This window comes from Lagenorhynchus albirostris, chromosome 14 (genome assembly GCF_949774975.1).
Source record: "Lagenorhynchus albirostris chromosome 14, mLagAlb1.1, whole genome shotgun sequence".
NCBI classification, from domain to species: Eukaryota; Metazoa; Chordata; class Mammalia; order Artiodactyla; family Delphinidae; genus Lagenorhynchus; species Lagenorhynchus albirostris.
This window is the reverse complement of record NC_083108.1, coordinates 71,354,076-71,365,495: the sequence shown is the minus strand read 5'-3', so window position 1 is coordinate 71,365,495 and position 11,420 is coordinate 71,354,076. Positions and strand designations below refer to the sequence as shown.

At 48.3% G+C, this 11,420-nt stretch overlaps 1 long non-coding RNA gene across 1 annotated transcript; it reads left to right on the top strand.

The window, feature by feature from the left end:
• The first annotated feature begins 59 nt into the window (after positions 1-59).
• Positions 60-2,899, top strand: LOC132504352 (uncharacterized). The gene is made up of 3 exons (XR_009534859.1): positions 60-193; positions 1,019-1,076; positions 2,838-2,899. It is a non-coding gene; the product is annotated as an uncharacterized LOC132504352 (long non-coding RNA).
• Positions 2,900-11,420: the final 8,521 nt, after the last annotated feature.

The following is an 11,420-nucleotide window of genomic DNA, read 5'->3' as shown; positions in this document are numbered from 1 at the left end:
GGCGACGGAGCGCCGCGAGGGCCAAGCCTCCTGCAGCGCGATTACTAGACGCGCAGAGAGCAAAAAGAAGGCTGTGTTTTTCTCTGGTGCCCCCGCGTGATGGGCGGGAGCTCAATCGCAAACGTCGCTAGTCCTGGAAACAGGCAAGGAAAGAGGAAAAGAATCCATTCACTACACCAAATTCAGGATAAAGGTGAGGATGGGGGGAAATCAGAGGGATATGATAGGGGAGGTGATTATAAGCCAGTGGTTCTCAAACCTGGCTGCGCATGAGAATCATCTCGGGAGCTCTTAAAAATCCAGATGTCCAAACCAAACTCCAGACAAATCCCATCAAGCTCCCTGAGGGTATCAGTGGTTGTCTAAGCCCCCCAGGTGCTTTCGACGTGCAGCCAGCTCGCAGAACCGCTGGCGTCAGTAGGGACGAGTTATTGGTAACTTTCTATTGTCTTAGGATAGTGGTGGGTTCAAGTCTGTTCATTCTCTTAGTGTGTTTTATAATTCGCAGGTGTTACGTGTATTATCTTATGTATCAACTATTCCGTTAAAAAAATGAAAACATCCGCTCTTTGATTCATGCTCTTTTCATTTTCCCATTCTTGTCTTCATTTACTCTCTCCTTCATTCCTTCCTCCCTTTATTCCATTCTCTGTTTTCCTGGATGCAGCATAATGTCCGGTTGAACAGTGGCCTCTGCTGCAACCTCCACCACGCTAGTCATGTGGTCTTGGACAGGTCATTTCATCACTCTGTGCCTCAGTGCCCTCGTCTGTGAAATGAGAATGTTAAAGTAATTGAAAAAGGAGGCCGTGAGACTGGGGAGGCCCTTGATGCCTCCGTAGCCTATGCAAGCCAACCTAAACCGAGGCCGGAGCCAATGCACTTGAATCCGAGAAAATGAAACTTACCAATCACCAACAGCCAGCTAGGCGTTCCCAAACAAGGCAACCCCTTAAGCAATAGCCAATCAAATGATTTCCTTGCTTTCACATCTTCTTTCTAAAAACCTCTCTCCTAGATTCTGTCGGTGGAGCGCTCCCGACCACCTTTTCTTTGGTGCTGCCTGACTCAAATCAGTAAGTCTTGAAAATTTTACTGTGCCTCAGTTTAGCTTTTAAAAAGAATACCATCGGGGCTGCTTTCTAGGGTTGCCCTTGTGAGAGGAAATGAAGGTTTAAATGGAGAGGGCCCAACAGCAGAGCACCTCAGGTGAGCTCAGGTGAGCATCTCAGGTGAGCACTGTCTCTCACATCCCCCTTTACTCAGGTGAGCACTGTCTCTTACATCCCCCTTTACCTGACACATGTTTACTCAGCATCTGCCCTGCCTCATGCGTGAGATTCCCTAGGGTCAGCCTCCGATTGGTCCCAACCCCTTTGGCCAAGGTCATGGCCACTCTTACATATTGTGTCCCCAGTGGAGAAGGGAAGCAGCCACCCACTCTGATCAACCCAGCCAGAGCTGCCCACACAACAAAAGAGCCCAATAAATAAATACTTGTTGGGCTTCCCTGGTGGCGCAGTGGTTGAGAGTCCGCCTGCCGATGCAGGGGACGCGGGATTGTGCCCCGGTCTGGGAAGATCCCACGTGCCGCGGAGCGGCTGGGCCCGTGAGCCATGGCCGCTGAGCCTGCGCATCCGGAGCCTGTGCTCCGCAACGGGAGAGGCCACAACAGTGAGAGGCCCGCGTACCGCAAAAAAAAATAAAATAAATAAATAAATAAATACTTGTTGATGGGCCTCCTTGAGTGTGGTAGGAACTTTAGAAACATGTGAATTGTGTTGTGGGAGACTTGCCTTCAGGTCCTGATTTTGTGCCTCTTGGGCAAGGGCCTTCCACTCTCTGGGCCTCAGTTGCCTCATCTGTATAATGGCCTTAAAGGACCAAACAAGCTCCACTACTGGGATCAAGGGCCTAGGGCTTGACTGGCCTGGTCCTGGAAGCCTGAGGCCCCAGGCCATAGCCTCTGGGCCTCTTCTTCTGGGATGGCACTTGCCCAAGGAACCACAGCTTGTAGGTGGTAGAGCCAGGACTTGAACCCAGCTCTGTCTGATTCCAGGTCCTGAACACTCTCTGAAGCACCGAGAGGGCAGGGATCATTACCTTCCCTGCTGTGGCTCCAGTGCCTGGCACAATGTAGGCACTTAATAAACATTCGTCGAGAATGAATGAGTAGATTCCCCCCAGCTTGAGTCCCTTCTTTTTCTCCAAAAGAAAAAGGGAAAGATGGTATTGAAAGACAACAAAAAGAAAGACATAAAGGGACTAACATTGTTTGAATACCTACCATGTGTCAGATGCTTTTAGATGTAGTTTCTTGTTTAAGCTTCCCTCTAACATGTGAGGTTCCTGCCTGCATTTTGCAGATGAGGAAACTGAGACTGAGATCTCAAGCAGCTCTCTTGAGGTCACACGGCAAGGACGACAAGAGTCAGGATTTACACCCAACCTCCAGAGCTTGTAAATCTCTTTTCAGTCTGCTTTTCCAGCAGCTTGTGACTTGTAGATGTAGCTCTTAAAAGAGGCCAGCAGATGTGGGCCAGCTGGGCCATATAAAGAGTTCAGCAATATTCAATATTTAGTGACAGTTTGGTGACTACGGCCCACAGGGGACTAGGAGAGAAAGCCTTGGCAGGCAACCATCGAGGTGGACGCTGCACACACTGGGCCCTGGGCCAGCGCACCATTCCTTGGGGCTGTTCTTGGACTTGTCTTTGGGTGTCCTGGCATGGGAGGAGAAAACAGGAATGGGGAGGTGGCATGATGACACGGGAGCAGCTCCCTATTAGCTGAAACGTGACAGTGCTGGAGGCCATGCAATGCCCTCACTTAATCAGCAGGTGGCGATGCCAAGGCACATTTACCTACGCTGGGTTTTCACAGCGTTTCCACATCAACCACCCTGGTTTCTCTGCTGAGCTGGGCTCCCTACCCTCCCTAAGACAAGGATGCAGAAGCAGACAGGTGAGCTCAAAGACCCTGGGGCTATGGGGCTGCCTCTCAGAGCCCCAGTTTTGTGTTTTATTAGCACTCAATTGTTTGACTAGCACTGAATTATTTCGTATCTCTGAGCTTCAATTTTCTCACCTGTAAAATGGGGATAGTAGTGCTGGTTTGTTTAACAGCTGCCTCAACCCAGTGCTGGACACATGATTAGCACTTGACAAGTGATACCTGTTCGTGTTATAATTGCCTTAATGCCGACAGTTTTCTGCATAGCGCCTGCTCAAGTGCTGGGTTTAGTTCCCTTTCTCCTAAGGGAAGGAGCTGAGAAACTGTTACAGGCAGACCTTGGAGATATTGCAGGTTCAGTTCCAGACCCCCACAATAAAGCAAATACCACAATAAAATGAGTCACACAGATTTCTTAGTTTCCGTGCATATGTAAGTTACATTTACACTATACTGTAGTCTATTAATTGTGCAACAGCATTATGTTTAAACAAACAATACACACATCTTAATTAAAAAATACTTTATTGGGGCTTCCCTGGTGGCGCAGTGGTTGAGAGTCCGCCTGCCGATTCAGCGGACGCGGGTTCGTGCCCCGGTATGGGAAGATCCCACATGCCGCGGAGCGGCTGGGCCCGTGAGCCATGGCCGCTGAGCCTGCGCATCCGGAGCCTGTGCTCCGCAACAGGAGCGGCCACAACGGTGAGAGGTCCGCATACCGCAAAAAAACCCAAAAAAACTTTATTGGGACTTCCGTGGTGGCGCAGTGGTTAAGAATCTGCCTGCCAATGCAGGGGACACGGGTTCGAGCCCTGGTCCGGGAAGATCCCATGTGCCACGGAGCAACTAAGCCCGTGTGCCACAACTACTGAGCCTGTGCTCTAGAGCCCGAGAGCCACAACTGCTGAGCCAACGAGTCACAACTACTGAAGCCCACACGCCTAGAGCCCGTGCTCCGCAACAAGAGAAGCCACCGCCATGAGAAGCCCACACACTGTGATGAAGTGTAGCCCCTGCTCGCCATAACTAAAGCCGGTGCGCAGCAAAGAAACCCAACACAGCCAAAAAATAAATAAATAAAATAAAATAAAATAAATACTTTATTGATAAAAAATGCCAACCATCATCTGAGCCTCAGCATATCATGATCTTTTTGCAATACGCACGTCAAAGATCACCGATCAGGGACTTCCCTGGCAGTCCAGTGGTTAAGACTGCACTTCCAATGCTGGGGGCGCGAGTTTGATCCCTAGTTGGGAACTAAGATCCCACATGTTTCGCCGAAGTGCGGCCTAAAAAAGAAACCCCGAGAAACAAAAAACAGATCACCGGTCACAGATGACCATAACAAATATAATAATAATGGAAAAGTTTGAAATATTGTGAGAATTACCAGTGTCTTGGTGACACAGAGACATGAAATGAGCAAAGTCTGTTGGAAAAATGACACCGACAGACTCGCTTGACACAGGGTTGCCACAAACCTTCCATTTGTATAGAACACAGAATCTATGAAGCGCAATAGAGTGAGATCTGCCTGTACTAATTTGCTCACCACCAGTTGATAAACACATAGCCATTCTCCCAGTTTCCCTGCTTGAGCTGCACACTGATTGGGGTGGGGTGTCTACTCCTCTCTGCGTGTGGTTCAGGAGTAAATCCTGATTTGTCTAAGTCAGCTATGATGGAGCCATGCCCTTGACTGGGCTGGCGGTGGGCTTGGGGCCCAGTCCTGCCCAATGACATTTAAGGGCACATCTCCTGGGGGTAGGGGTGGTTTTACTGGGTCTGTGGGAGACCTGTGGTACTGCTGCGGCCCTCCTCTCCGGGAGGAAGCCCCTGACACAGCTGACCGTGACCTTCGCAGGGCAGGAACAGAAGAATCTGGTCCTTGATGGTGATGTCAAATATGGAATTAACCCACCAAGTGGGACCCCACCCCATAGCTTGGGATTCCTTTTTTTTTTCTTTTAAGATTTTTCTTTTTCCTATTTTTTATGGCATACAACCTGAGATCTACCCTCTTAAAACGTCTTTACGTGTACAGTACAGAGTTGTTAATGGATACAGAAAACGTGATCTATACATACAATGGGATTCCTTTTTAGAAGGTAAAATAGAGTCTTGTTGCTTAAATAATTTTTCAGTCAGCAGGAAGTACTCCCATACACAGACCTGTCTAGAGCAGCATTGCTCAAAGTACAATTCTTTTTGTTTTAATACATGACTTTTTTGGGGGTAAAATACACATAAAAATCAACATTTTAACCATTTTTAAGTGTACAATTCAGTGGCATTAAGTATATTCATAATATTGTGCAACCATCTCAACGTGTGATTTTTTTTTTCTGTTTCAACTTTTTAATGTAAAAAGTCAGGTCATGGAATATAAATCATCATCATCGTCATTCTACAGCACACATCACACTGCGGGTATGGATATTTCCATGTGTTATTGGCAAGAGAAACCACAAGAAAACAAAATAACTCTTCAAACACTCCTTTCCCCAGGCAGGTTGGCAGTCAGCTGTGGCCCACATTCACAAGAGAATTCCAAAAGAATGCTGTTCTGGGCGGTATGTCAGGGGCATGGATTAACGTGGTTGTTTTAACTCTGATCTTTCAGCGCTCGGGCTGGTTTCCCACGGCTGAACTTCTGAAGACAGGCCTCACGACGTGCAAATGGCACACTTTCTAGAAAACAGGTGGTGTATGAGACCCTCGCTTTTAGGATCCAAGTGTAATTCTTGGACCATGACAACAGCTGGGGAAGGGATGTCAGAGGTTCTTCCCTAGCTCCCTCTGGGGGCTCAGGCCCCAAAACACATCTCTGTGACAAGTTCCCCCTGCTGGATCTGACGTCACCACAGCTGGAAAACCACCTGGGCCAGTGTGGTGGAGTTCACCCCATCCAAATTCCTCTGTTTACATGGGGGGCTGAGGCCCAGAGATGGAGAGGTCATGCCCAAATGAGGTAAGTGGCAGAGCCAGTGTCTCTAGTGAGAGCAGCTGGTGGCCTCAGCATGTGGAGGTGGAAACAGAAGCGGCAAAGAAGAGAAGACTTGGCCAGCACCTGCTTAGCACTTACTGAACATCTACTGTCCTGTGTGACTTCCCCTTGTCCTCAGTGTCTCTAGGAATTATGGGTTATCACAACTCCACTTTTCAGATGGGGAAACTGAAGCTTAGTGTGGTTGGCCTGTATGGTGTAAGTCAGATCTCACCACCCCAGAGCCCATGCCGGTTCCATCCTGCTGGGCTGTCAGATCTGGGCACAGTCCACTGAGATGGGGCCTCAAGCCAGTCCTGTGTTTTCCATGCCTTTCCCAAACATGGGCACCCACTGGCCATGCCTGGATGGCAGAGAGCCTCCACTTCCTAAGTTCCTAAGTTCAAGGTGACTGGTGGATGGTGTCGGGCAGCTCCCTTCTGTGCTTAACCTTGAGGCTTCCTCAGCTCCCCCTCTCCTTCCACGTGAAGCCACACCATGAACAAGCCGCTGGACCTGGCACGGTCTGGGCCCTGGCCAGTTCCACCAAGCACACTAGCCTTTTCTTTAAGTCTCATGGCCAGTGTTTCTGCTGTGCTGTTCCCTCTGCCTAGAAGGCTGTTTCCCCTTCTAACTTCTCCTCATCCTTCAGGTCTTGGTGTAAATGCCCCTTCCTCTGAGAAGCCCTCCCCCAGCCCCGCTGACTGGATCAGGTTACCTGGCCTCAGAACACACTGGATTTTTCCTCCATAGTGTTCACTGCAGTGTTAAAGAAATAATTTTAAAAATTAACATCCTGCCCACACTAGACCGTGAACTTCATGAAAGCCAGGAACCTGGCTATCTGGTTCCTGCTGTGTGTCCCAGCCTCTGCTCTACTGCTTGGTACACAGTGGGTGCTTAATAAATACCTAGAGAGTGGGTGAATGAAACTATGGCAAGTGGGGCACTATGTCCTCATAGTCGGGGGGGAGTGGGGACATGGGCTAGAGGGCCACACCTCTGCTGGAGAGGTTTCCCGCGGAACCTGGACAGTGTGCACTACAGGTTCCTAAAAATTCAGTGCGACCTCTGTTGAGCAGGCACCTGGGATGTTCCCAGACTCCTCTATTGAGTTTCAGGAGCCTTTGTCACCGAGAAAAGCTTTGCCACTCGTCCTGTCCACCGAGGTGTGCCTCCACTGCACACTCATTGGGACAGTAAAGTTACTGGCCTGGGTCCTGCAGCAAAGCCAGCTGCCAGGGGGCAGTAGGAGTGAGGGACACACCCCGAGAGCCACTAGTGGAATTAGGAGGTAGAAGGGACTTTTTTTTAATGGCCTCAGCTTAGCTTATTTATTTTATTTTTAAAATTTTTTTATTGGAGTATAGTTGATTTACAACGTTGTGTTAGTTTCAGGTGTACAGCAAAGTGAATCAGTTATACATATAGATATATCCACTCTTTTTTAGATTCTATTCCCATATAGGCCATTACAGAGTACTGAGTAGAGTTCCCTGTGCTATACAGCAGGTTCTTATTAGTTATCTATTTTATATATAGCAGTGTGTGTATGTCAATCCCAATCTTCCAATTTATCCCTCCCCCCGACCAAAGGGGGCTTTTGAAATCATCATGCTGGACCCATTCACTCAACACATGGGGAAACTGAGGCTCACAAAGGGAAGTAGAGTCTGGAAACCAGTCAACAAGAGTCAGGACCAGATCCTGGGTACCCTGAGAGGTGGGCCTGGGTGCTTTCACTCTACTTCCACCCAGAATTACTGAGAGCTGGGGAGGGCATTTCTAGAACCATCAACGTCCTCACCTTCAGCATCCCCATGTGACATATACCGAGTGCCAACCTGTGTCCCAGGTGGATCCTTAAATTCTTAGGTGCCATCTCCTTGAATATGCTCAGTACTTTGAAGGAGGGGCTATTAGGATACCCATTTCACAGATGAGGAAACCAAGGCTCAGAGAGATTATGTTCTTTGCCCAAGGTCACACAGCTGGAAGTGGTAGAGCTACTAATAGCAATGGTACTTTGTTGTGACGCTGTCTTTTGTCAGTGACATGGTTGGGTTTCCTTATAGCATTTTTTCCCCTGAGGCTGCCCCTATAGGTAGAAGATGAGGTGGCATTTCTCCCTTTACTCTGTGCTGTTTACATGCCCCAAATACTATGTTCATGCAGCAACTGAAAAAAAAGTTCAAATATTTAGCTGTAGTATGCGGTGCTGTTTTCCTGGGATGGCAGGGAGTGGGCCTGCTGGTGTGTGTCGCCTTTGCGTTAATTAGGGAGAAGCGGCAGACGGGCCCCGCGAAACAGCAAGGCGGGTTGGCATGGCAGCTCTTCACACCCAGGGGAGTTGGCTCAACAAAGCCAATTTGGCACATTTAATCCTGCTGAAAACCTGGCAGTTGGGGATGTGACATCACTGGAATCAATTACCCCCACAATTGCCAGTCCTGGGTAGAAATAACTCAAGAAATCGACTCGTAATAACCACACCATTCATTGAGGGCTGCCTGTCTGCCAAGTCACCAACTGCCTGATTTACATTAACCCGTTAAACCTCACGTGAGCCCTGAGAGGTAGTTACCATTATTACTATCCTCATTTTACAGGTGAGATAACTGAGGCTCAGAGACGGGAAGTGTGGTAGGCTCAGTAATGGCCCTCAAAGAGATCAGGCGCTAATCCCTGAAGGCCCTCAATGTGACCTGATTTGGAAGAGGGGTCTTTGCAGATGTGATTAAGGACCTTGAGATGGAGAGATCATCCTGGATTATCTGAGTGGGCCCTAAATGCCATCACAGGTGTCATAAGAGAGAGACGGGGGACTTCCCTGGCGGTTCAGAGGTTAAGACTCCGCACTTCCACTGCAGGGGGCATGGGTTCAATCCCTGGTCAGGGAACTAAGATCCCGCAAGCCTTGTGGCGCGGCTAAAGGAAAAAAAAAGAAAGAAAAGGAAAAAAAGAGAGAGAGACAGAGAGAGACTTCACACAGAGGAGAAGGCCATGTGAAGCTAGAGGCAGAGACTGGAGTGATGCAGCCACAAGCCAAGGGAACCTGGAGGCACCAGAAGCTGGAAAAGGCCAGAGACAGATTCTCCTCTAGAGCCCTCCAAGGGGGTGCAGTGCTGCCGACACCTTGATTTTGCCCCAGTGATACAGGTTTCAGCCTCCAGACTGTGGGAGCATAAATTTAGGTTGTTTTAAACCACGAGGTTTGTGATCATTTGTTACAGCAGCCACAGGAAACTCATACAGAAAATGACTTGTCCACGGCCAAATAGCTATAAAGTGGAGGTGTTGGGCTTGAAACATAGTAAGTGCTCAATAAATGTTACCTGTTATTATTATTATGACCAGGTGCACGTGGGGAGGGTGATTTATAGGATGAAATGTCCAAAAGACCACCAACATGGTCTACTTTATCCATCCCAACAGACTCTGTTGGGAAGGGTCAGTCTGAGTAACCCGGATTGCTGATTCAGTTTGGGAAGAAGCTATTAACACTGGGTGGAGTGGGTTCAGGAAAATGATGCAACTTTGTAGCATGAACACCTCACTCCCACTGAGTCAATGTCAAGCACTAGGATTAACTCCACTGGCCAAGCTGGTCCCACAAATCGATTTCAGAGCAGGTGTGCAGCCAGTGGAGCAAGTGCGATGGCCCACAGAGGTGGCTCCTCTGTGTCTGGCAGCATTTCCCCCAGGACACTTTATTTGTTGTTGATTACAACCTCTGTCCTCTTTGGTTCAGAGTAAACACTCAACACATATGTACTGAGTGTGTGAAGTCTGCCCCATTACAGTAAGCTAAAGGTAGGGATTGATGGTCTATAGCTAAAGCCAGCTGGCTAAAGGTCTATGTGGCTCCTCCCCTTTTCCTCCCCTCCCCTCCCTTCCCCTCCCCTTCCCTTCCCTTCCCTTCTCTTCCCTTCCCCTCCCTTCTGTTCTTTTTTTTTTTTTTTTTTTTTTTTTTTGCGGTACGCGTGCCTCTCACTGTTGTGGCCTCTCCCGTTGTGGAGCCCAGGCTCCGGACGCGCAGGCTCAGCAGCCATGGCTCACGGGCCCAGCCGCTCCGTGGCATGTGGGATCTTCCCGGACCAGGGCACGAACCCGCGTCCCCTGCATCGGCAGGCAGACTCTCAACCACTGCGCCACCAGGGAAGCCCTCCCTTCTGTTCTTTAACAATTTGATCCCCTAGGTGGGTCCCACCAAGGTAAACATCAGCGATGGAGGGAGGGGGAGAGGGTACATGCCGGTCCAAAGAGGGGTGTCATAGTTCAAAAGGGATAAGAAGAGTGTCTGCATGGGGTGAGGGTGGCCCAGCACAGGGGGCCAGAGCTTGCGTGAGTGAGAAGGTCATCCTCATGGAAAGGCAGCTTGGTATGTGGTGTCAGAACTTGAGTGGGGTGTAGAGGGTATCCTTGTTGGGGGGAGGGCATCATCAACAATAAGAAATTGTTACATACGGGGAGTTGGTCAAATAAGTGAACACAATGAAAACAGTGAGAATACTAGGTTTCTCACTGTCTGAGCAGGGAGTTACCAGTATGGAAAGATTAGAATTAACCCTGTGGAGTTAGGCTGGAACTGGATCTATTAGGGAGAACTCATGGTTTTCAATATCGATAAAAGACTATAGATATAAATATAGATATAAATGTGTGTGCGCACGTGTGTGTGTATAACTCAGTCCACTGATAGGATCTAGGGGCAGTGACACCCCCCAAACCATAAGCACATCTAGATCTTGGTTTCTAAATACCATTCTCTACTAAAAGAAACCTGGGTTCTACGGAGAAACGGCTGATTTCAGAGCTAGGGCAGAGAAAGTACAAGATGAGCCTGGAATATCTTGTGTCAAACAGTAATGAAGTGTTTAAAGAATGATGGAGACATGTCAAAAGGACACAGAAGCCAGATTAAAGGGGCTATCATGGACCAAATCTAGGATACACTGGGCACCCAAATAAATAATAACAGTAATGGATTGTAACCCATGGAATCAAGAGCCTGTACTGATGGAAATAAATAAATGGAAAGTTTGATGAGAGATGGAATATTTACCTAGTCTCAGAGTACCTCCCTATGAAATATTTATTAATTTCAAAGAGGAAAAGAAGAAATTCAGAGTGAGAAGCCTGGAAGACACCATCTTATTCCACCTGTTATGATGCAATAAGGACACAGCATCACTTCTGTGATATTTCATGATATACAGAATCCACAACTTGCATCTAATCTATGATGCATGGTCTGAACCTAATTGAGAGGAAACATCAGACAAACCTAAACTGAGGGACATTCCCCAAAGCGCCTGCCCTGCCTCTTCAAAAGAGTCCAGGTCACGAGAGCCAAACAAAGACTGGGGAATGTTCCAGACTGAAGGAGACTCAAGAGACAGGACCATTACATGCAACATGAGATCCTGAACTGGACCCTTTTGCTACAAAGGACATCCTTTGGACAAATGGCAAAAGT